Below are 26,652 nucleotides of genomic sequence, written 5' to 3' on the forward strand. Positions count from 1 at the left end.
CAGAAATATTTAACAAAATAAAGATACAATAAAACATGAACAATATTAAATTTTAAAACTAAATCAATATGCAATTATTATATGTGGATCAGTGGGCTCCATTTTTATTTGAGCTTGGCCCCACTGGTCTACACCACACCAAAGCAGCCACACTGCTGCTAGGGCAGCCCACACATTGGGGAAGCACCAAAGTGAGGGTTTTACAGGATAGGATATCCTATAAAATCCTCACATCCTAGAAAGAGAGATCTGGAGGACTGGCCAGAAGCTCTGACTGCACAGGCACGGGTCATGAATGCTTCCAGTAATCAAGTCCCATCCCATTCCCACACCTCTACTTCTACTGCCTTTCTCTCCCTATGCAAGTGTTTGCTTCCGCTTTTATCTATTTTTACCTGGGAGTTGCCCCAGTACATTTTTAGCAAAGTGATTGCTTGCCTGAACCCTCAGGCTCCCAGGGTCTTTTGCACCAGATGTGAAACCCCTCCTGGGACACAGCCACTAGCCCAGGTGCCCAAAGCTCAAAGTTGGTGTTGGTACCAGAGCTCTAGCCCAGGGGTCCCTTTTAGAAATGAAAGGCCAGATTCCTTATGGTGACTGTCCATTGGTCTTCCTGCCAGTCTATGAGAATCCCTTGTATGCCTCTTCATGAGAGGGTATGCTATGTAGACTACAACAATGAACTGATCTGGTTCCTGTCCCCAACAATCACATTGAAGAAGCCTGCAGGAGTCCATGAGATTTAACATTTGTGGGGGAAAGGCTTCCCAGCTGGGTATCTTCACCTCTAAGGTATTCCCTAATTCAGATGCACATGTGGCAGAACTACAGGAAGGATACTACAGGTCCCAGCTGTAAATTAAATATATTTTCAAAAAATTCAACTTAAGTCTGTGAAGATCCTGAAGATAGCCTGAGAGATTAGTACAAAATTCCTGTTCCTCTCCTACAACTATAACGTCTAGAAGTAGAAAACTAGAGAAGTAGAGAACACACCCTCCTAATCCCCCACATACAGAGTCTGCTGAGAAGAACTGACATAGGGAATTACTTGAGAAATCCGGCATTAAACAGCCCAGTACTTGTTCTACCAAATCTACATTGGAAATTTCCAAATTGTATTGTATGTTTCTTTAATTCCTCCAGTCTTTTGGGTAAGCATCAATTTTAGTAAGGATGAAGAAACAAATGATGCTTAGGAAGAAGCCATTTGTGCTGTGTCCATGCAGACATCTGAGGCATAAGTCAACAATCTATATTAATCTATATTCAGTAAACATTTATTAAGCATATACTATGTGCCAGGCACTGTGCCAAGCCCTAGGGATACAATTTTTTTTAAAAGACAGTCTCTGCTTTCAAAGAATTTGGGGAAAGACAACACTCAAAAGAGGGGCATGGTGGAAAGGCTGAAAAAATCCAAAAGAAATGCAGCTGGGTAAGAAATGAGACATCCCAATAAAAACCTAATTTCTCCTTCCACTTTTGCTCCCCTTGCCTTAAGTAAAATAAAAGTCAATTCTTTGCTAAAATAAAAAGTTTCTAGGAAAAGGGCAAGGCAGAGGTGCCAAGAAAGAGAAGAGGGAAGGGTCTTGAAGAGAAACAGCCTATTCCAAGTATAATGGAGGGACTGGCCAATGAGGGCCCAGTCCTACAAGCAGGAGTATACTGATAAATGTTTAACAATTGACTTTCCAGGACAAAAGAAATGGATGCACAACACACTTTTAATTTTATTTTGCATTATTATCATTTTCTTCATCACATTCTTAATTCTAGACAATCAACAAAACAATAAATCAAGCCCTAGTTTATAGCATTTGCTCATTTCTTAGGTATAAATGCTCCCACTAAAATTTTAGCAATTGGCTCTTAAAAGCTGGTTTGAGTTGTCTCCAGTGTACCCTACAAACCTTATGGATCTCAGAGGAGGAAAGAAAGAAAGGAAGGAAGGAAGGAAGGAGAGAAGGAAGGAGGGAAGGAAGGAAGAAGAGAAGGAAGGAAGGAGAGAAGGAAGGAAGGAGGGAAGGAAGGAAGGAGGGAAGAGGGAAGGGAAAGGAAGAGAAGGGAAGGAAGGAAGGAAGGGAGGGAGGAGAGAAGGAGGAGGGAAGGAAGGAGGGAAGGGAGGGAGGAAGGAGAAAAGGAAAGAGGGAAGGAAGGAGGGAAGGGAAGGAGGGAGGAGGGAAGGGAAGGGAGAGAAAAAGAAGAAAAAACAGAGTTTCTCAACTATTTAAGTGTTCCAAAAAGTTGATGTGGTTTCAGACTAGATTAGCAGAGATATTATGCCCAGAACTAAGAAGGTGACAGTGACATGGTCAGACCCAATCTGGATTATTATGTTTGATCCTCAGCACCACATTTTAGGAAGCACAAAAACAAAATGAAGAATAAGGCCATGCACGACATACTCAGATTAATGAAAGAGATATTGGACCTCTTGAGCTGAAGAAGACGTGAAATTGAGAGCCATGATGGCCATATTTCCTGTCCATAAAATGGAAGAGTTGGACTAAATTGGGCTAAGTGATCCCTTCACTAAAATCTATTTTAACCATCTTGTGATGTTGGTAGCCACTGTTCTGATATTGTTCAACAGGATGTTTGAGAAGCTGAGTGGCCCCATGTTTACCTTTTCACGTGCCCTGATGGGTGGAAATGTTGAAAACCTGCCAACCTCTCTATGGTTCTCAAAGACTCAGCACCTTGCTATCCCTCAACTCAAACTTTTTTCCCCCTCTGAGGTGATGCAGATTTATTACCAAAAAGGATGTAGATTTGTGGATTTCTCCAGTCAGAAAGTAGCTCTAAGCCCCCACCTACTAGCAAACTCTGCCTCTATCCTTTTTTGCATCTACTATATTTCAGTAAGCCCTCGTCACACGACCTCCACAAAATACAGCTGGCTCTTCCCAGCAGCAGACAAGCATGCTTAGAATCTGTATGGTGTGTTTACTCTTGACATAAAACAAATAAACAGTACATAATAACAAGTACACAAGGCATTATAAAACAATCAAATATCTCCCAAGCAACACTGGGAGCCAGCTGCTCTGGGAGTCTCCCAGATGGTACAGAAATTGCTTCAGCACGGAACTTATCAGCAGGGTGAGCTTGCTTATTCCTCATTCTGTGAGCTGGAGAAGTACCCCTATATAGTTCAATTTACACACCCAGCAGGGCCCGTCAAGAGGCAGCTGGGTGGATCAGAGCACTGGACCTGACATCAAAAAGACAATTCAGATCTAGTCTTTGACCCTTACTGATGGCATGTCACGGGGCACTTACCTCACTTTCCTCAAGTGTAGAACAAGGATAGTAACAACACCTATCTCACAGGGTTGTTATGAGGATTGAATGAGGTAATATCTCTAATAGACTTAGCACAGTGCCTGGGACAGACTAGGTGCTTAATAAAAGCCTGTTCCCTTCCCCTGGAGGTGTTTTTAACCTGTGAACTTTTTAAAAATATTTTGATAACTATTCCAATATAATTGGTTTCCATTATAATCCTATGTATTTTATTTTATGCACTTAAAAACATTCTGAGAAGGGGTCAATAGACTTTTGCCAGACTGCTAAAGGGGACATTGAAACTAAAAAAGGTTAAGGACCCCTGCTCTAGATAAACACACCAAAACTCCAAAGGAACCATAGATCTGAGACTTGCACCACAGAAGATAGAGCCAGATGAAATTGAAAGGAGATGAAAACTCCCAGGGGCAAGCAATCTTCTCCATCCTGGCTGTCTCAGTCTGGCAAGGACCTCTCATACTGTCTGGCCACTGCTAGCCCATCCCAGAGCAGGCTAGACTTAATGGCTTGCCCCCATAATGTCTGGTCCTCATGGCGTCTCCTTTTGACCTTGAGTTCAATATTCAACCCCTCTTTCCTCCTAGTTCATTTTCTCCTATCTTCCCCAGACTCAAAGCCCTCTTTGCTCAGTTCAATAGTGTGGTTATAAAGTGAGAGCTGGGTTATGGAAGAAAATGTAGACTTGTACCATTTAAAGCCAGGGCATAGCCAAAAGAGAAAGACAGATTTAGAAGCAGTAGAAAGATAGATTTAGGCTTAATGTAAAGAGAAACTCTTGTTGTTCATCAGTCATGACCCACTCCTCCTGACCCCATTTTGGGGTTTTCTTGGCAAAGATACTAGAGTGGTTTTCTATTTCCTTCCCCAACTCATTTTACAGATGAGAAAACTGAGGCAAGCAGGAGTAAGTGATTTGCCCAGGGTCACACAGCTAGCAAGTGTCTGGGGCCAGATCTGAACTCAGGAAGAGGAGCCTTCCAGACTTCAAGTCCAGCACTCTATCCACTGCACCACCCAGCTGCCCCTTCTAACACTTAGAGTTATCCAAAAGTTTATTGGGCTGTTTTACAAAGGCAGAGACTTCCCTTTCACTGAAAGTCTAAGCAGAAATTGGACAACCCCTTGTTGGGGTTCTTGGAAAAGAGATTCCTGTTCAGGTACAAATTGGACCAGATGGCCGCTGAAGTTCTTTTCAATTCTGCAATTTTGTGTTTCTGCAAGAAAAGCTTTAGTTCTCTCTTTAGTATGAAGAGATGAATTCATCCTGCACTTCACAGCAAGATAAGAACCTGAACAGGCTAACCTTGGATCCAAAATTGAAAAAGACAGTGTGCTCCAAACCATTTACATTGCATTCCACTTAAAGAAACCTAATGGCCAAAATGATAATAGGCTCAGAGGATACAAAAATGAGAGCTCATCCAGAGTTTTAAAATCCACAGATTTCCCCCCAAAAAATGAAATAAAATCATAAATTTAAACCTGGAAGGGACCTTTGGGAATCATCTAATCGAACCGTCTTCTACAGGATGGAAAACTGAGGCCCAGAGATTAAATGACTTGCCAAAGACTGGATTCTAAAAATCCATGATGGCTGCTTGGATTTACCGACTGAAACTTGGGTGTTACTTTTAGACTGCTGTTTTTGACTGTGATCACCTTTCCTGTCTTTAGTAAATGTACTCTTTGATGACATAGTGGGCTACACAATGGGCTATTGAACCCCAATGTACATGGACTACTCCATAATTCTATAGGTGGTAGAAGAAAGCTGCTTAATCCAGTTTCCAGGATTTCATTTGCAGCCAATGAGTAGTACCGACCCAAGAAGGGTCAGCTTCTGAGACAGCTTTCTGTAATTTTTAAATTTGCTCCTTCTTGGTTCAAGATAGTTCTCTCCAATTTACCTTCTTTGTTTAAAAACTTGCTCATTCCCCAGAGGCTCCCACACCCACCCAGTTCAACATCAACATCAGCATCAACACTGCACAACAGCCCTTTCTCTGCTAATTTAAAGCCGTTTGCTCCCAAACAAACTTGCTGCTAGAAGTCAAACTGCACTGGTTTCCCCTACAAGCCTTTTCAGCGTGGGGATAGGGAATCAGCTGGGCCCTCATTCTCCTCCTGACTGGCAACTGCCTCCACTGACCACCGTTTCAGAAGGAGCCCCAACCCCGCTTCTTTTCAGACTCTTCAGACTTTTCCTCTACCTCCTGGACAGTCACCTTTCTGGTATATGCTTCCCCCTCTGCTCTTTACACAATGGCTTTTAAATGTAAATTATTATTTAAATGTAAACTCCTTAAGAATATGGATTGCCTTGCTTAATCATATTTGTATTCCCAGTGTTTGGTACAGTGCCTGATACATAATAAGTACATCCATCATAAGTGCTAATAAATGTTCTCTGTCTCTCTCTCTCTGTCTCTGTCTCTGTTTCTCTCTCTGTTTCTGTCTGTTTTTCTTCTATTTGTCTCACACAGGCACACACACACACACACGCACGCACGCACACACACACACACACACACACACCATCATGGTGTGATGAAAAAAGAACTAGGACTCTGAAAACATTGGTTCCAATCCAGGAAGACCTCTTTGGTCCTCACTCAGTTTCTTTCTCTGTCAAATGAAGGACTGTGAAATAGAAGATCCCTAAGGTTCCTGCCCATGACTTCAGAAGGACTCAGGAATCAGAAATACTGTGCCCTTGGTCACTTCAGGAGAAAGACAAGATAGAAAGTCAGCATGGAACAATTCTGCCCATTGTCCTCATCTGGCTAAAGGAACAAGGAAGGCTGACACCTCACAGGAGAAAAAGCAAGGTGGAAATTCAGTATTTATTTGTCCATGTAGATTGGGTTATTTCATTCTCTGTGACCCTCCACCCCACCCCCCCATTCGGCATTTTTGCTGCCTTTTCGATGTGGTTGCTCCCTCTACTGAACATGGGTTTTGACCTTTGTTGCACACATCTCAATGTGGTAAGATCAAAGAACTCACTGCTGAGCAGGCCTGTTAGAAGACAGCTGACATCCCAGCAATTGACTGCCCCCTAATGAGCACCAGACCTTGCTGGAAGTCCCTGGGACAGTGTTGCTGAAAGTGTTCTTCGCAAAAAGATCTTCACTTCCCCTGCCCCCATGAAATTAAAATGCAGAGTGGTGAAAACATTGTCATGTTACAATTTGGGTTTTCACTACCTCCAAACAGGAAGCAAAGATATAAACCAGGCACATCTTTAGTTCTTACTTCAGCAACAGAATATTGAGAAATCAGGGAAAGGGGAAAAAAATCATGACCTTTAAATCTCACCACCGAACAGCCAAATAAGTGAGGACTATGGGTGGCATGTGATCTACTAAGGCAAAAGAATAGGTTTTATCTGCAATGGAAAATCTCTCTGCAAGTATTTTTAACTAGTCGTGAGGATCGGGAATGCCATTTGTACTCGTGAGGCACTTTACCCAGGGGATCTATGGGATCTTATTTTCCTAACAGCTTCAAGGGGGGGGAAAGATATTTCTGGGGGATAGTTTAAGGTCTATCCTGTCCAGAGCAGAGGGATAAACTCTAGCTCATGCATTCCCCTCTAAAGGGGAAATTAGTGGTGGAATGGAAAGAGAGTGAGAAGGCCACTGCTTTCCAATTGTATAATTGACCAGTTACTAACTATGCTGCTTTAGGTCTCTGGCCCTCAGTTTTTCCTTCTGTAAAATGAGAATGATAATGTTCACTACCTAGCTCACAGCCATCAAATAAGATAATATATGCAAAGTGTTTTGAAATCACAAAATGCCACAGAATATGACTTATCTGCTAGTTTCCTTCTTTGTCTTGAACATTTTTCCTTTCTTTTTTATCTTCTTTTTTAAACTTTTTTTCTTTCATTTCTTTAAAGCTTTGGTCTCAGAGTGAAATATTAGTTACATTTCTGTTTTATTTCTCAGAATGTCAGGGTCATTTGGCACTCATGTGACAGATACTATAACCAAACCTCTTGCCAGGACTCACATTTGCATTGTCCCAGGGTGGCTGTAGAGTTAAGAGCATTTGGGGGCTGGGAAAGGAATGTCCCTGATGTACGGCTGCAGCCTGGTTCTAATTTTAGCACCAACAGAGCATTTCACTTCCTGGAGGTATCCAATTGCTGGTGCTCTCCAGCTTGTTTCACTGGTCTGATATCACACATGTGGGAAAAATTAAAGGCACAAGAATTGCCAAACTGAGTCACACCCATGGTCTATCTAGCCCAAGATTCTGTCTCTGACAGTGGCAGCAAGAGAAGTCATAGCTGGTCTCCATGATGTCAACCTCAAAAGGTTAGGGATGTATCCCAAATATACATACTTTCCTTTATTAAGGGTCTATCATTCATGGACTTTTTTTCCTAAACCTTTCATAAATCTATTTATATTTTTGTCCTGTATCACCTTTTTAGGCACTAGAAACTCTCTTGATTTTTACTGATTGGGGAGCTCACAAGAGAAATCCTGTTTGTGGTAGGGTCTGAGTAGAATCATGGGGTGAGCAAAACCCCCCATTCCACTGCAATAAGGATTTCAAACTTCCATATAGATTGAAAGAGGTCATTTCTTCTTTCTGATGCCCACTGAGATGGAGACTGCTCTATAACATCCTAGTGGGTCAGCAGAAAAAGGGAGAAAGTGATTAATCTCTAACACTGCACAACTGGGATTAGACACTACTGTCTCCAAAGATGGAGCTTGTCTAATCTTTGGGTTATGAGTTTCATTAAGGCAGTTATAGTGAAATATGGGAAGAGAAGTAGCTTAGAAGTCAGTGGACCTGGATTTGATCCCTAATTCTCCTACTTTCCACCTATGCCAGTCAGTCAATAAATATTTATTAAATCTATTTATTATATGCCAGGCACTATACTAATTGCTAGTGATACAAAAAGAGGCAAAAGACAGTCCCCCTCGAGGAACTCATGGTCTAATGGGGGAGACAGTAAGCAAATAAATATGTACAAACAAAATATATTCAAGATAAATAGGAAATAAATAAGAGAATGAAGGCACTAGAGTTAAGAGGAGTTGGAAAAGGCTTCCTGTAGAAGGTAGGATTTTAGTTGGAAACTAAAGGAAACCAGTAGGTGGAGATGAGGAGAGCATTCCAGACTTGGCTGGGGGTGGGGGGGTGGTCATCAAATCTGGCCTCAGACACTTACTAGCTATGTGACCCTGGGCAAGTCATTTAACCCTGTTTGCCTCAGTTTCCTCATCTGTAAAATGAGATGGAGAAAGAAATAGCAAACCACACCAGTATCTTTGCCAAGAAAATACCAAGTGGTGTCACAAAGAGTCAGACATGACTGAACAACAACATGGGAGACAGCCAGAGAAAATGCACAGAGGTGAGAGATTAAAAACTAGTCAGTGTGGAGTAAGATGTAAGAAGACTGGAAAAGTAGGAGACGGCTAGGTTATGAAGGGCTTTGAATGCCAAACAGAAGATTTTGCATTTGATCTTAAAGTCTGTTTGTTGACTTGTTGATTTGTATGTAACGAATTACTCACAGCAGGCACTCAATAATTATTTGATAATTTTTAAAACTTTTTTTAAAAATCTAAATAAATGTCCAATAGTTACTCCTATAAGCTCCTTTTAATGGATGAATTGGGAATGAATCACCCATACACCTTGTCTAGTGGTTAACTCCAAAGGAAAGCATTGAGTTGTAGAAGCTACTTGTCTACCATGTTTCTTGAACATTCAATACTATTAATTGGTTCACATACTTGCCAAAATAATTGCACAGTTCTTGCTCAAAAACCATCAGTGGCTCCCTTTTGTCTAAAGATAAAATGTAGACTCTCCTTAAACTGTCATTAAGGGTCCTCCAAAATTTGACTTCAACCTATCTTTCTAGACATTTCACATTACATTCATTCATACATTCTATACAGCAACATCTAAACTGGACTATACTCTCATCAGTATTCTCTTTACTCAGTGCATTCCCATAAACCATTCTCCAACTTGAGAAAGCCCTCTCTTCCCATCTTTAGCAAATACAATCCTTCTCTTCCTTAAAAGTTCCTTTCATGTGTCATTATTAATAAAACCATGCTTGACCCTCCAGCTAAAAGTGGTCCCTCTCTCCCCAACTTTTCTGAAGATTTTTTCCCCTTATTGTACCCTATCTTGTATTATACTTACCTATATACATACTTCATCTACTCCTCGTAGATTGTAACCTCTTTGAAGGCAGGGTCCATGTCATTTTTTATCCATGTGAATTTTTCATCTTACTGCACTTAAGTAAAGCATTTAAGAAGGCTTATTGAATTGTTGAAAGGATTAAGAGTGTTTGAAAGAGTTACTTATTCATTCAGACTTCACTTCTCAGGGTCTCAGTTTCTGAAGCTATAAAGGAAGGGATTAGACTAGGTGAACTCTAAACTGCCTTTCAGCTCATCCTCTGACAGGATGAAATCAGGGCTTCTTGGAAAATTTTACTGGTCAGAAATCCTTTTTACTACCAAAAGTCCTTAGTCTTCAAGAGCTGTAAACTTTAACATCTGGCTCCTTCTTTTTCCTCTTCCTTCTTCCTCCATCCTGCTCCTCCTACCCCTGGCTCTCTCCTTTCCACTTCTCAGTCCTACTGACAGCTATCATGTGAAGGCTTCGAAGGGCAAAGTAGTCTTCTTTATGAAGAATTTCAATATCTTACCATTCTGCAGTATTGTTTGGTTTAGAAAGAGCTGGGTTCAAAGACCTTTAAAGTCTCTTCTGGTTCTAAAATCATATGATCCTATCTTTAATGTTATTCATTCTAGCAACTTCTTAGTTGCATGGCTAAAGAAGAATGAGATATGTGTACAAGCATTGACTGTTGGATTTGGAAATGACCTTGGAGATTATTTAGTTCAGATCCTCAGAAGCCAGGAGATGGGACATGATTTAACTCAATGTCAAGCTCATACAACTAATGAATGGCAAATTCTGAATTTAAACCCAGAATTCTTACATCTCAGCCCTGAGTTCTGTCCATGCCACCATGAAAAATTAAGCCAAAACTGTAAAAAAAAAAAAAAACAAAAACCGCCAGGCTGAATAAATAATGGCATTCCTGCATTTAATTTTTAGTCCTTGCTTTATATTTGGCTCTTTCTGATTATATTTTGTTTTTTAACAGAAAGAGAGGGACATAGGCAGCTCATGATTTACCTAATTGCTTGTTGTTTTGTTAGTTCAATCATGAAGTCCTTCATTCCAGTAGCTTTGTTACATTTGCTTTAATAAGAAGGGGGAAGAAAGAAAGCTTTGTTTAAATATGGAGTCAGACCAGATATAAGTGGTTCAGTGGATGGTGGTCCTTACTGGCTTTTAAAGGGACAGAAAAAGATATGTGCCCATCTTTTCAAGGCTGACATGCTCAGATTAAAGAGAGGAATTTCCTTGTGAAGTTACAGACACCTCCACATCTACTCAGTGTTCTCCCCATTGACAAGCTGCATACACCACAAGTCCACATTTAGTGCATAGGCATAAGAAGGAAGTAAAGCTAAGAGCTACTCTGAACATGCCAGGAAAAAATGGTGCTGCCTCATCCTGGGAACCCATACAGTTACATCCTCCATACACTCAATTTTGCTGAAGCAGTACCTGAACCATATTTAGACCTGAAGAACTCAACAGATAGCCAAAACTCAATCTAGGGATGGCATATGAGCAAAACTCATACCACCAGGCTTTCACCTAGACCAGCACCTTCCCCACTAGACCTCCAGAAAAATAACTAACATTTATGTAGGTTTTATGGTTTGCCATTACATCATCTGATCCTCACAATAGCCTAGTGAGGAAGGTGCTGTTATCCTGATTTTACAGATGAAGAAACTGAGATTGAGAGAGGTCAAGTAGTTTGGCCTGGGTCCCACAGCTGATAAGCATCAGAAGCAGGTTTTGAAGTAAAGTCTTTCCTGATTCCAAATATAGCATTTTGTCCACTACGCCATCTACCTACTACTGATTGGTGACTAAAGAATGTTGTATATATTGGCAGATAAAGTCCTTATATCAAGTGATTTTGTTTATTCTTTTTTTCTTTCTTATAACAGAAAATTGAGGACAGCTAAGTGGTGCAGTGCATAGAGTACTAGGCCTGAAGTCAGGAAGACCCATCTTCCTGAGTTCAAATCTGGCCTCAAACATTTACTAGCTGTGTGACACTGGACAAGTCACTTTACCCTGTTTACCTCCATTTCCTCAATTATAAAATGAGCTGGAGCAGCAAATGGCAAACCAGTCTCTTTGCCAAGAAAACCCCAATACGGGTCTTAAAGAGTTCAACACGACTGAAATAACTGAATGACAAAAAACAACAAACCTGAATTCTAGGGTTTTTTTTAAATTATATATATGACATTGTTTGAATACCACTCATGTTTTTGGAACAATTCATATTCTATATGTTTTGCAGTTTTTCTTCATGGTAGTTGGGTATATAGGGTAGCATCATGAATGCGGCATGGAGAGAAATAATTCGCCAAAGAAATTATACAACTGAGCAAGATCCAGGACTCCCCTTCCCATTCCAGTGTTTTTTGACCCACATTAACTGCTAGAATGAGAATAAGGGTCATCCCTAGGGGGATGGACCTCAGTTTTCTCCTCTGTAAAATGAGGGCATTTAGGTCAGGGATTCTTAATTTTTTTTGTGTCAAGGACCCCTTCGGTAGTCTGATGAAGTCTATGGTCCCCTTTTCACAATCACATTCTCCAAATCATAGGAGGTGAAAATATGGGAAGAAATGGTCTCACGTTTTTACCTTCATGACAGTGGACTAATTGTCTATATAAGCCTCAGCTCTTTTTTACTTTAGAGTCACTTCATCATCCCCACAGGGGCTGCCTCCTGGAATCCAACTTCAAGAGACTTGTTTCCTGTAGCAATCAGTCCTCCTGGGTTATGGGTCCTTGATAGGGTTATCCTATCCAGAACTGCAAGCTCAGGATTAATCAAAACCAAACCAGAAAACACCAAGTGAAGATGTTTCTAAGACCATGATGGGGATGAAAGAATCTCTGTTGCCCATTATCCATGAAATGATAATTAGCCACCTGGTGACCAAGGATCAGGATTGCCTGGTGCTGAGATTATCAATCAATCGTCATTAAGTACCTACTATATGTCAGATTCTGAGAATACAAAGAAAAAAAGTGAAAGAGTCCCTGTTTTTAAATATCCTACAGTCCAGTCAATGGAGACAGTGCACACATGAATATACATATATATTTATGTGTGTGTGTATGTGCGTGTGTGTGTGTGTGTGTATGTGTGTGTGTGTATCAGACATAAAATAGATACAAGAGAATTGGGAAGGTGTGGAGCACTGGGGGTTAGGGGGGCAGAAATGAAGAGAGAGTGCATTCTGAGAATGGGGTACAGCCAGTACATAGGCACCAAGATGGGAGATGAAGTGTTGTATATGAGGAGCAGCAGGAAAGCCAGTTGGCTGGACTGCAGTGTGCCGGAGGCAGTCATAGTTGATCTTAGAGGTACTGAGGAGACACTGGAGTTTATTGAGTAGGGAAGTGACATAGTCAGGCACGTATTTTAGGAATATCACTTTGGCAGCTGTGTGGAGGATGGTTTGGAATCAGGAGAGAAAAAGGCAGAGAGATCAAATAGGAGGTTACTGCAATAGTTCAGACAAAAGGGGATGCAGGCCTGCACCAGGGTGGCAGCTATGTGAATGGAGAGCAGAGAATGTGTCCAAGAGAGGCTGTGCAACTAGAAATGATAGAATATGGCAACATATTGAACACGTAGGCTGAATGAAAGTAACAAGTTGAGTAGGACACCAACACTGCAAATCTTAACGACCAGAAATCTGGTGGTAGCCTCAACAGAAATAGGGAAGTTCAGAAGACAGGTGAGTTTGGGGGGAAATTTTGAGTTTGAGGTACCTATGGGACATTGAGCTCAAAATGTCCAATATAAAGTTTATGACACGGGAGTGAAAGTCAGAAAAGAGACTAGAAATGGATCTATAGAACTAGGAGTCATTAGCATAGAAAAATAATTAAACCCATATGAGCTGATGAGGTCACCAAGAGAGGGTATAGTTCTTTATACAGCCATTATATTACTTACTTATTCAACCCATATTCTTCCATTATTAGTAAGTTAGGGTTAGAAATGACTCCAAGAGACTGAAAGTTTGCAATCAACCTCAAAACGACCCTTAAAATGGGCTTCTAGGTCAACCTTCACATTTTACAGCTAAGGAAACAGACTCAGAGAAGGGATGCTAATTAATGACTGAGCTAGGACAAGACCTTCAGTTCCCTGACTCCCTCTCCAGAGCTGCCTGTTTTGTTGCAACTCAACTTTTTCACATTGACTGTCCCACATGAAACCCAGCTTAAGTCAGGCTCATTGACCGTAAGCGTGGTACCACAGAGTTGGGAGAAGTGTCAGTTTTAGAATCAGAAATCCTGGGCTCAAATCCTAGTTCCATTACTTATATTTGTGTAATCTTGGACAAGCCACTTTATGTCTCTGGGCCTCAGTTTCTTCCTTGATAAAATTAGAATGATTGGATAAGCTCAGGAATTCTTAATCTTTTTTGTGCTATGAATCCCTTGGCCGTTCTGGTGAAGCCTATGGATATTTTAAAATGCATTGAATAAAATATATAGAATTATAAAGGATACCAACTATATTAAAATATAGTTATCAAAATATTAGAGAAAAAACAGGTTCACAGACTCTGGTTTAAGAACCACTGGCCCAGATGATCTGCAAGGTCTCTTTCAGCTCTGAATCTGTGCTCCTTTCAAGTAACACATCTCTAAGGGAAGGTCATTCCTCAAAGTCAACTCCATCCCAGCTCTCAGGAGGATGCAAAGCAGCCAGAGCGTTACTCTATCTGTTTGTAGTTCCTTGGGATGGGAGCATGCTCGGTGGAAGCAGGATACTGGAGCTGACTGCAGCTCAGTTCAGTGTCTGTTAAGGAAGTGAGCCCCACCTCTGCTAACGCGGGCCAAACACCCTTGGTAAACAGGCTGCTGGGCAGAGCTTTTCACAATTAGCTGCTACTCTGTGCAATGCTGGCTGGCCAGGGCCCAAAATTGAAACTGAATCCTCCTCCTCCTCCTCCTCCTCCCACACTGTTTTGTTTAGAAACTATTTTTATTATGATATAATAATACCCTCTAACAACACCCATCCTGACAGAAAAGAGATGACCGGTTCTCATAGCAATTTGCAGTCATATGCTTTCATATGAAGAAACGAAAAGGATAACTGGGAGTCTCAGCTTCTTAAAATGATGTCAGCCTTGAGCCCTGCATTTGAATTACTCCCTAACGTCCACTGTTTCCTCTAGGGGAGGACAAGTCACAGCTTTCTTTTAGGTGGTACTTCACAGTTTGCAACGCTTTCCTAACTGTGAGGGAAAGAGGGCAAGAATTATTTCCTCTGTTTTATAGAAGAGCAAACTCGAGCTCAGGGAGGGAGGATAATTCAGCCTAGGTCACACAGCTATTAGTTAAGTGCTTTCTAGAGTTAGGTCTTACTTACTTACTAGAGCTCAGACACTTCCTAGCTGTGTCACCCTGGGCAAGTAGCTTTGCACAAGTTACCCCTCAAGCCTTTAATGGATGTGTTGCTCACCTCCACATCATGGAACACATAACTCCCTTCAAGGCTTAGGTCAAGTGCCACCTTTCCCCACCCCACCCCCCACACACATACAATATCAGTTGTTAGTATTGTCTCCATCCTGAAAATTACTTTGCACTGACTTTGTAGATACTTTATATGGACTTTTCTAAGTAAATATTACCCCCTTCCTCATTTCAATAAAGTGTAAGCTTGATGCTTACAGAAGTCCTATGAGGTCGGTGTTATTATTCCCATTTGAGCCAGATGAGGAATTTGGAATCTAAGAAATTAATTCATTTGCCTGGCATCACATAGCTTGTAAATGTCTGAGGCAGGATTATGGACTAAGGTCTTCTACTTTCCAAATCTAGCACTCTATCCCCTACGACATGATGGCTTACAATAAAAGCAGAAAACATCTTATCAAGGGTATTGTAACTGCCAAAGCAACTAACACATTTCATTTTGTAACCTCACTGGGCAGGGACAGAGTCTAACTCCACAGCTTATTACTTAGTTGAGAAATAGAGATAATACTGAATGGTCAATTATTGTTGCAGTTATCTTATAGTCTATTTCTGAGTGCATCAAAGTGCTTCACATACAAATGTATATGTGTGTATATATATACATATCATGTGTTATATATGTGTATCTGCATATAGACACATACGTATATATAAATGTACATGTGTGTATACCTATATGTGTGCACAAGTATGCATATACAAGCTATGTGACCATAGGTAAGTAACTTAAACCTGTGATTCCAGAAAACTTACTTCAAATAATTATAATTAATTAAATGTTATATTTTAAAATATTGGCAAATCTTCCAAATATCTCTCTAATGTAGGCAAGAGCATAGCTTAGTAGATGGGAAAGTGCTAAGAGCATGATAGAATTCGATATGATCTCAGATATCTCTTCCAGTCATGTTTCCCCTTCTGTCCTAAAGATGGGAAAACTGAGACCCAGAGAGGGAAAGAGTAGGATCCAGCTTTTCTGTTCAGTCCATTTCTCTCTGCTCAACCATCTATATTTAGGTGCCTGCAGTTTCAATATTCTTTTATTCTGTCACCTTTCCAAGAAGATAATCGCAGTGTTTGATCACTTGAAATCTCCAGCAATTCTACACTTTAGTGAGCAGTTGAGTTGGCTTTAGCTGTCTCGCTGGCAATGAGGGTCAGCTATATACCACATCCCAAGACCTTGTTTGTATGCCATCCCATTCATAGTTTTCCGTTCTTGTCTTCTTGTCTTTTGCTTGTGATGCTGCGAACTATTTTTAAAGAGGTCCAATGAAGTTGGCTCTTTCCTCATTAATTCAGGACTTGCCCTGTAGTAATTGCGGGTGCCTGATACTGGAAGCAAAGGCTTAGTAGTCAAGTTCAACCAGACAAATGGAGCCTTGCAAATATTAGGGACTTGGCAAATGTTTGTTGAGTTGAATTAAATGTGATGGAAACTCAGAGATATTCTGAATAATACTTTTAACCACGTTTGCTTTAAAAAATTAACAATTTATTTTTAAACAACTAAACAGAAATTAATCACTAATCAATCATCAGACCTCTGAATGACTAAATGTTGTTTATGTCAATAGGTCAAGAATCTAAGATTTCATTGTGTGGATGTGCCTCTTTAAGGCAACCCATGAAACAAGGAAAAATAGAAAACAACCTTCACTGCTGTGTAGCCTCCTATTGCTTCTGTGGTGATGGTGGCAGAATAGAAGAAGACAGGGCAGAGGATCCTAAGAATCACACAATTTTTGAACTATCTGTAAGCAGTGACTTAGCTGTAAGTGTTCTATCTGGGAGATCCTTATCCAGTAACCAACAAGCAGACATTCTACTGAAGAAACAGAAATATATTATCTTGACATTCTCATTATAAATAAAACCAGAAGGCAAAGTGAATTTGCAACTAAATGGAAAAATAGTTCCCAGGTTCTCTTTGAAGAGACAAATAAAGGGGTTGGAGGCATTGATTTCATTATGCAGTCAAAGAGAACAAAAAAAAAACCCAACTCATTTCATCAGCATTTGGTCATCTCATGGAGTAGTGCTTATGATAGGCATTTGCAAAAAATATCATGAAAATAAATGCAGCTTATACGCTAACATTTGTTGCTGAGAATAGGGAAATAAAGGAGTAGAGCATAGGCAACTGCTTGGCTGAGGCCTCAGGGCTAGTGATCTACACCAGTTCTTGAACTGTAAACATTGAAATTTGCCTCCGTCCAGCTCTGGAGAATCCTATGTTCTCTATAGGGGAAGTAAGTTCCCAATTCTTATATTTAAAGGGCTCGTCAGCCTCACTAGGTAAAGTTGTCCATTATAGTAATGGTTAGGGATCAAAATCTAAGAGCTTTTCCAGAAAGAGAAAAGGTACACAATGGTACCCACACATGAATCAGGAAGGGAACAGGTCATTTATTCCCACACAGAAAAGGGTCTGCAAAAAATAAAAGAATCATAGCATCCACTATAGAATGATTAGAACTGAATTTAGCAGCTTAATAATAACTGCTATTCCAATCTGTTGGGAGGCTGTTAGTTAAGCCTTATCAAGGCATAACACAATTTGCAATTCTGCTAATTAACCACTTTATATTTTACCTCTGCACTGGGCATTATCCAAACAAGCAATTACAGTTGATCTTTTCCAGTGGATTCTCTCCTAGCAGTGGACAAACTATGTAATGTAGGGGGCTATCTCTCCTATCAATCAATCACCATCATTTTGAGGAGTACAAAGTCAGAGACGACATACTTGGGCTTGTGGATGGGTAAACCTAAGAGCTATACTTTCATCTAGCTTCAACTTCCTTTTGCCTTCTAGTTTTATTTATAATAAGAATGTCAAGATAAATATGATTCAGCTTCCACCAGTTCCTCAGCTTACCCACTGTTTTCCTCTTTTTCAAATGGTAGATAGTGCTAACTAGTGAGCAGAGAAGCCCAATCCACTCTTCTACCACAGAAAAGGATTCTCCTCCCATTCAATCAGTCACCAGCATCCTTCCAGCTTTCCTCTAATCAGCTCTTGGCAGCAAAACCCGTCTTCTCCCCCACCTTCCAACTCAGCAAAGTTCTCATGTCACCTTCTCTTCCAATGTCTATTCTCTGCTTCTGTTCTCTGGCAGCCTAGACTCCAAAGTCTGCCTCCTGGTGTGAAATCACTCACCTCTACCTTATGATGAGAAACCCCAAACCCACATTTGTGTCAGATAGAACACACATAGCTATTATGCAATAGTCCCATAGTCTCAAAATATTTCTTTGATGAAGAGTGTCATAGCAATAAATTCCAAAGTCCTGAAAGCAGTCATATTCAAATTTCTGGGAAACAGTGCACTGAAGTCATCTTTCCATGAGTAAGTAGTCTTGCCTCTGAACTGCTTTCAAATAATTCCCCTGAGGGAACTTTATCTGAGGGGCCGTATTCCTCTCAGGTCTTCCAAACTGTCTCAAACTACTTAGATGGGTGTCCTTTTTTGTTTCTTTCAGCAAATGACTCATCCACCCAAGAAAGAGTGTTACATATTCATACAACGTGAAAAAAATTGGGAAGACCCCTACACCAGCAAATTGTATTGTGACCTCTTGTAACAGATAGATATGATAACATGAGGCAAGCATTAATAGGATGGTAGGCATGGATAGGTTGCTATCTCCATCCTTGGGGGAAAGACTCATATTAGGAAGATCACAGATTCATCAGATTAAAGTAAGATTATTCCTTCTTTCCAACAATACAAGTTGCAACCCTTTGTGACTCAGTGGATCGTCTTTTAGGAATCACAATGGCCAAAAAATGAATTACCCAATGACCAACCTGGTAATGAGATTCTCCAAATTCCACTTAAGAAGATTCCCAGGTAATAGACATATATTAAACCATCATTAGGTCACCACTTGGAAGATTTTACAGTTTAGTATGACTAGCCAGAGTTTGTGCTCTAATGTCGTAGACTTTTTTTTTTTTTTGCCTTTTGATGAGGCAATTGGAGTTAAGTGACTTGCCCAGGGTCACACAGCTAGTAAGTGTCATGTGTCTGAGGTCAGATTTGAACTCAGGTCCTCCTGACTCCAAGGCCAGAGCTCTATCTACTATGCCACCTAGCTACCCCTGTCATAGACTTTTAAAATCTAGGACTACCTCTATACCACAAGGAGGCATGGGACAAGGACTTCAGTGATTGCCTGCATTTCATCTGTTAAATTTATTGACTCTAGTTCTTGCCCCCATTGGAGGTCACAGACTTTTCTTCAGCTCTGTTCTGTCAGTATTCAGCTTTTCACTGTTGTTTGACTGTGCTCTGCCTCACCTTAGCTGCCCTTTGCAGTTATGTAAACAATATATAGAATGATACAAAATTTTTATACCTTTGCTAATCTCAGGCAAAGGTTTACCTAGGCCTGCATGATACAAAGATATTTTCTCTCTGATTAATCAACTGCTATTCAAAGCTACTATAGAATAAAATAACATTTTTATCATAAAATCAGAGAATTTAATGCTGGAAGGGACCTTGCCCTCTGGTTTCACAGATGAATAAAGGAGGCCAGGCAGGCAAAATTATTGATCCAAGCTCACATGGGTAGTAAATAACCACAAATGGATTCAATCCCTTTTACTCTAAAACCAGAAGGCTTTCTAGGACACGGAAGGAAGGCAAAGTTACTCAATTTTTATTTTGTGTCTGTTTTCTCTGCCAAAGAAAACAACATTTGGACATGAATGCATAGAACAAAGAGGGCAAACAGGGAGTCAACGCCTAAGATAAATAAGGATGTAGTAAGAGAGCAATGGAGAGACAATATGTAGTGGACAGTAGTCTGGCCTGTGGACTCAGGAAGAGCTGGATGTGGGTCCTGTCTCTGACATTTACAGACTATGTGACTGTAAGAAAGTCAATCAACCTCCCTGGGTCCCAGGTAGCTCATTAATACTATGCTGCAGAAAAGTTGCTCATCTACATTGGTGGAGGAAGTTCCCACGCTGGAAGTTCTCTACACTAATGAAATCACAGGGACAGACAAAAAAAGAGAAACAGAGAGATCACTTAGATGTCCTTGAGTTCAAGTCACTAGACCAAGACTAACTAAATCCTCAGACACTGAGAGAACTGACACATTTGATTAAGGTCACTTACCTATAATCTTTGAAAGTTCATAAAGATGGAAGAAATACTACAGAATTAGAGAAGCATAAATGTCCTGAGTTTCCCCGCCCCAAAAAAGAAAATATAGTCTATAAACAATATTCTAATGATCTAGATATCAATTTCTAGCAAAATTCTAGGACATATTATTAAAGATATGGTTAGTACCATTTAGAAAGGGAAAGAGTAATCACAGAGAATGAGCATGGCATCATCAAGAACAGATTAACTAAATTTATTTCCTTTCATGCAAAGTCAATAAACTGGGAGGATAAGAAAATACTATGGATGTATTTTACCTATATTTTAGCAAAACATCTTGTAAAATGTCATGTTATTCTTGTGTAAAAGATGAAGAGATGTTAAATGGATTTAGAACTAGTTGAATGGTCATCCCCTAAAAATAGCCGTTAACTGTTCTTTGCCAGTATGAATAGAGGTCTCCAGTGGAGTATCTCAGGGATCTGTGCTTAACCCAGTGCTATAGAACATTTTTAGCAATGATTTGGATAAAGCACAAGTGTCAACACTGTCCAATTTTCAGATATCACAAAGGCAAGGGGAATAGCCAGTACAATGGACAATATCCAGGATTCAAAAGAGCTTGCAAGGTATTGGGCCAGATAAAATCAGATGAAATTTAATGGGATTGATGTGAAGTCTTACCCTTGGGTTCAAACAATCAACTACAGGAGTACAAGATACAGGAAGTGGTGCTAGACAGCAAGTGATCTAAAAAATGAAATATTTAAGGGTTTTATGGAACTGCAAATTCAACATGAGTTAATGGTGAGAAATGGAAGACCACAAATCTAATGTGATTTCAAGGCTGCATTAAGAGAGGCGTAGCTTCTGCAAATCAAAAGAGCATGATCTTATTGTCCTCTACTCTAGCCAGATCACACCTGGAATTTTTTTTTTTCCATTCTAGGAAGACTACTGATAAATTAGACAGCAAGCAGAGGTGGGCAACCAGGATGGTGACAGTCTCAAGTTCATGCCACATGCCTAGCTGAAGAAAATGGAGACAATCAGCCTGGAAAAAACAGAACACTTGAAGGGAATCTGATAGTTGTGCTCAAGTATTTAAAAAAAGAAAGGCTGCTAGGTGGCTCAGTATGTAGAATGCAAGGCCTAGAGTCAGGAAAACCTGAATTCAAATCCAACCTCAGACACTTACTAGCTGTATCACCCTATGAAAGTCACTTAACCCTGTTTGCCTCAATTTCCTCATCTGTAAAATGAGCTAGAGAAGAAAATGAGAAACCACTTCAGTATCTTTTCCAAGAAAACCCAAAATGGGGTCACAAAGTCTGAAATGACTGAATAATAACAACACATCAAAAAGAGAGTAGACTTGTTCTCCATGGGTCCTGAGGGCAAAAGTAGGAGCAGCAGGTAAAACTTCCAAGGAAGCAAATTTAGGCTTGATATCAAGAAAAGTTTGCTAATTATTAGAGCTATCCAAGAGAGGAACAGGCTGTCTCATAGGGCAATATGAGGCAGGTAGGTGGCATCGTAGATAGAGCGTTGGACCTGGCTGGAGTCAGGAAGACCTGAGTTCAAATCCAGCTTCAGACACTTACTGTGTGACCCTGAGCAATTCACTTAACCTCACATACTTCAGTCTGCTCATTTGTAAAATGAGGATAAAAATAGTACTTATATCTAAGGATTGTTATGAGGATAAAATGAGATACTATTTGTAAAGCACTTTATAGGCCTTAAAGGGCTATGTAAATACTACCTTTTATTAATAATAAGGTCTTCAAGGAAAGGCTCAATGTCTACTTTTTTCGTATGATCAGGTTGTGCTAGAGCCAGCTCCTACCTCAGAAATTAGCAAGCAATACAAATTAAAGCATGGTTTATTTTGTTTTTTTTTTTATTTTCTAGACTTTAGAAAGTGATAGAGAAAAGATTAATAATGCAAATTAAATTTAAAAGTGTGACTTCCTTTTAATCCCAACTAAAATCCCACCTTTTACAGGAAGCCTTCCATAACCCCTCTTAGTTCCAATGCTTTCTTTCTGTTTGCTTCCTATTTATCCTATATATAGTTTGCTTTGTATATACTTGTTTACATGTTGTCTCCCCCATTAGATTGTAAACACCTTGAGGGTAGGGACTGTCTTTTGCTTCTTTTTGTATAATCAGCATTTAGCACAGTGCCTGGCACATAGTAGGCATTTTATAAATGTTTATTGATGGATCTATTGCCTTGCCTCCATTAATTATTTCCTATTTATCCTGTATATAGCTTGATTTGTATATACTTGTTTGCATGTTGTTTCTTTCATTATACTGTGAGCTCCTTGAGTACAGAGACTATCTTTTGCCCTTTTTGTATCCCCAGACCATAGTGCAGTGTCTGGCATATAGTAAACATTTAATAAATGTTGATTGATTGAATGAAATTTAATGGAATGAATGTGAAGTCTTACCCTTGGGTTCAAACAGTCAACTACAGGAGTACAAGATAGAGGAAGTGTTGCTAGACAGCAGGTGATCTGAAAAATGAAAGATCTAAGGGTTTTATGGAACTGCAAATTCAACATGAGTTAATGGTGATGAAAAGAGATCTAGTCATTAGACATTTACCAGCGCACCACTGGATGATGTGCTGAGGATTCTTTCTCAGCAAGTGGTTGGATTAAATGGTCTCTGAGCTCCTATCCAACTCCAAAATTCTGTGACTAACCCACGCTGTCTCCTAAAACATGATTTCTAATGGAATTAGCTTCATATTTTCTTTGACTTTTATAAGATAACTTCAAAATCCTATCTAATAGGACACATTGATATTCAAAGCTATGGGAGTTCTATCTCACTGTCCTTCAACTGCCTTCCTCAGGCTACCCTCTAGCATCCTTGAACTTGGACTCATACAAGTCCTAATAGCACTTCTGGATTTCCTGAAAAGAAAGTCTCCTCTTCTGGTCTCTTTGTCCTCATCTGAACTCCCTCCAGCAACTTGCTGTCAAGGCTGGTGGTGGATTACAACATCCCCATATGTGGTACAAGAGTGTGATTCTTTTCTACCAGAAGAGCCCCAACCTTGTGGATTTGCTTTGGAACTCAAAAACCATAATGAAAAACACTCATTTCTTTGACAAGATGACTCCAGCTGACCCAAAGCTCAAATTCCTTATGAAAGAATAACTTACTCTTGTACTTTCCACCCATCTGAGAGCAAAGGCAAAGATGACATTTTAATATTTCTTGGGATTTCACTCTACTTACATGATGTACCTCTCTTAGGATTCTCTACATCCAACAGTCAGAAAGCAGAATTGAGCTGTTCTCCTCTAAGACATGGGGGAAACACTGCAAAGGTAGAAGAATATAAGAGGCATTCAGGGGAACGTTGAATTTAAGACACGCCCACTGTTTTGTGGACAAAGAAACAGAGACCAGAGGGGTTGAAGAATTTGTTCAAGGTCACTCAAGAGAGTCATTACTGGTCATTGCCAGAGCAGCCTTTAGTTTTAATTGAAAAGAAGCAAGAGTCATGGAAAGAGAGATGTGCTGGGAATTAAGAGGTCTAAATTCTAGAACTGCATTTGCCACCAATTTGCTGCCTTACTTTGGGCAAGTCCTTTAAACAATAATAATAAACTAACATTCATATAGCATATACTGGTACCAGGCACTGTGCTAAGCATTTACAATCATTATCTCATTTGATCCTCACAACAACCCTGGGAGGAAGATGTTATTATTACCCTCATTTTATAGATGAGGAAACTGAGATAAGCAGAGGTTAAGTGACTTATTCAGGGTCACACAGCTAGTAAGTGCCTGAGACTAGATTTGAACTCATGTTTCCAGGCCCAGCACTCTATACACTGCTCCACTTAGCTTCCCCACTTAAAGTCTCTGTGGCACAGTTTCCCTGTTTGAAAATGAGAGGGTTAGGGGGCAGCTAGGTGGCGCAGAGGATAGAGCACTGGCCCTGAAGTCAGGAGGACCTGAATTCAAATCCGGCCTCAGACCAAACACTTGACACTTACTAGCTGTGTGACCCTGGGCAAGTCACTTAACCCCAATTGCCCAAAAGTAAAAAAAAAAAAAAAAGAAGAAGAAGAAAGAAAGAAAAAAAAAGAAAATGAGAGAGTTAGACCAGATGATCTCTGAGATTCCTTTCAGCCTTAATATCTTAAGATTATCTGAATTCTCTGGGCCTCAATGTCTGCTTTTGTAAAATGGTGGACATGAGGTAATCTCTAAAGTCTCTTCCAATGCTAATTTTCCCAGTCATAAAATTATGTTTTAAAAGAAACTGGGATGATAAGGACAATATGGTTATATAGCAATTTGCAATTTGTGATGCATTTTCTTCACCATGGCCCTAGGACAGATAACAATTGTCCCCAATTTAAAAGTGAGGAAATTGAGGTTTAAACAGGTTCAATGCCTTACTCAAGGTCATACATTGTGGGACACAAACTCAGGCCTTCAGACTCAAAGGTTAGGGACCTTATTGCCACACCAAGCACTTTATTTATTTGCTAGTTTATTTACTTATTTTTGTGCATGCTCATTTGGTTGCTTATTTGTTTATTGCTATGGGTCTAGATGTGATTTCCTGAGTGCAAAGGGAACTCTTTGCATGAAAATGCCTTCCACAGATGCAGATTAGCAATGGGTTGTCTAAAAGCATGGCCTGGACCATGTTAAGTGAGCTGCCCCAGGTTATGTAGCTAGTGTGTATCTAAGACAAGACTTGAACGCAAATATCCTTGACTCCAAAGCCAACTCTCTCTCTCTCCACTGACCATTCTGCCTCTATACACAAATGCAGTAATAATCCCAAATATTTGCAGTACCTTTCATTTAGTTCTACTTTCATCTGGACATAGAACAAAGAATGAGTTATAGGGGGTGGGGAGCATTAAAAATAAAGAAGTCTCCCCTGCTGCAACTGGTTTATTTGGTACCATAAATATCGCTAAAACTGACAGCTTCCATAGAGCTCCTCTCCTTAGACTGTGTATTTTTTATGTTTTAGAAAAAGCAAGTCATGAGAAAAATTTCCCTCCTCATCAGTAATGGGAATGACATCAGAGAGTGAGAATGTATACAGTGCCATGATTGTCCTGCTGGTATGTATTAGCTTCCCGGATCAGATGTACTCTGGGTAACAGTAGCTAAGGTCTGCCAAGATAAAAAACACTTAGCATTTGCTCCACTGTGAAAGGGAGAACCTTTGACTCCAAAGCTAAGACTACTTTAGAAAAGAGTTATCTAAGCAATTGCTTTCTGATTGGTGGGTGTACAGAATCCTAAAGTATAGCAGTTAATGGAAAAATACTGACATTACAGAGGAAGGCACTGAACTAGGAGGTGAAGAATGGGACTGAGTCCACTTATGAGCTGAGTCACCCTGGAAAAGGCACCACACATCTCTGAGACTTAGTTTTTTCATCTGTGAAAAGAGAAGGATGAGAGGCAACATAGCACAATGGAAAGAGAACTGGATTTGGACTCAGAGAACCCAGGTTGGCTTCAGCTCCCTCAACTGTAAAATGAGGGGGGTCAGACAAGAAGATGTCTAAGATTCCTGCCAACTCTGGCTCTATGATCCCAGAATTAGATGATATTTGAGGTTCTCTTGAAAATTGCCATTCTATAATTCAGTAAAGTGCCAGCTCCTAGTGACTGAATTTTATGTGGGTGCCTTTGTATGCATAGGACATGGCCTGGATGTGCAAACCCATCATTGGCTCTTGCCTTAAATTTGGGAAAAGGGATCTTAATTTTTATTTGTGTCATGGATTCTTTTGGCAGTCTGGTGAAGCCTATGGACCCCTTCTCAAAATCATGTTTTTAAGTGTATAAAATAATAATTATGCTTTTTAAGTTTTCAGATTCCAGATTAAGAACTATTGCCTTAGAAGATGGGAAAGAGTCAATGGGAATGTTCCTCCATGGTGTCTTGGTACACCCAGCCCATGTTATTTGCCTTTCTAAGTGCATGTTAAAAGGTGAAGGAGCACAGGTATTCATGGGTCCTGTTCAATTCAAGGTGAAAGACTGAACTCTTGCTGAGTGTTGGGAATAGAGGGGTGTCCATGACTGTGGCCATGTAGTGAGGGCATTAGGACGACTCAAGGACTGAAGAGAAGGAAGAGTTGAAGAAAATTTCAGATCAAGTAGGAGAAAGAAAACATGAAATTGGGGTGGCAGGGACCTAAGGTATTTGAATTGGATAAATTAAGCAGATTTCCCTGTTTGGCTACAATAACCATCATTTTTGATGATTTATATTTTCAAGAATTGGAAGGGACCTCAAAAACCATTTGATCCAACTCTTTGTTTTCCATCTTAAGAAACTGAGCCCTAGGGAGGTTCAGTGAGTTGCCCAAAATTACACAGGTAGGAAACATCAGAAGTAGGATTTGAACCCAGATCCTCTGACTTCAGAGTCAGTGATCTTTCCAATGTAAGTCTCTTGTCTCCAAAATTTTTCCCCTATGCCATGCACTCTCTCCTACAAGGGGGAATGGTAGTAGGAATG

General features: G+C 40.1%; 1 pseudogene; it reads left to right on the forward strand.

The window, feature by feature from the left end:
- Positions 1–571: 571 nt before the first annotated feature.
- On the forward strand, positions 572–1,939 carry LOC114035656 (annotated as a pseudogene).
- Positions 1,940–26,652: the final 24,713 nt, after the last annotated feature.

This window comes from Vombatus ursinus, unplaced genomic scaffold (genome assembly GCF_900497805.2).
Source record: "Vombatus ursinus unplaced genomic scaffold, bare-nosed wombat genome assembly UNPS02009205.1, whole genome shotgun sequence".
In the NCBI taxonomy this organism is placed as follows: domain Eukaryota; kingdom Metazoa; phylum Chordata; class Mammalia; order Diprotodontia; family Vombatidae; genus Vombatus; species Vombatus ursinus.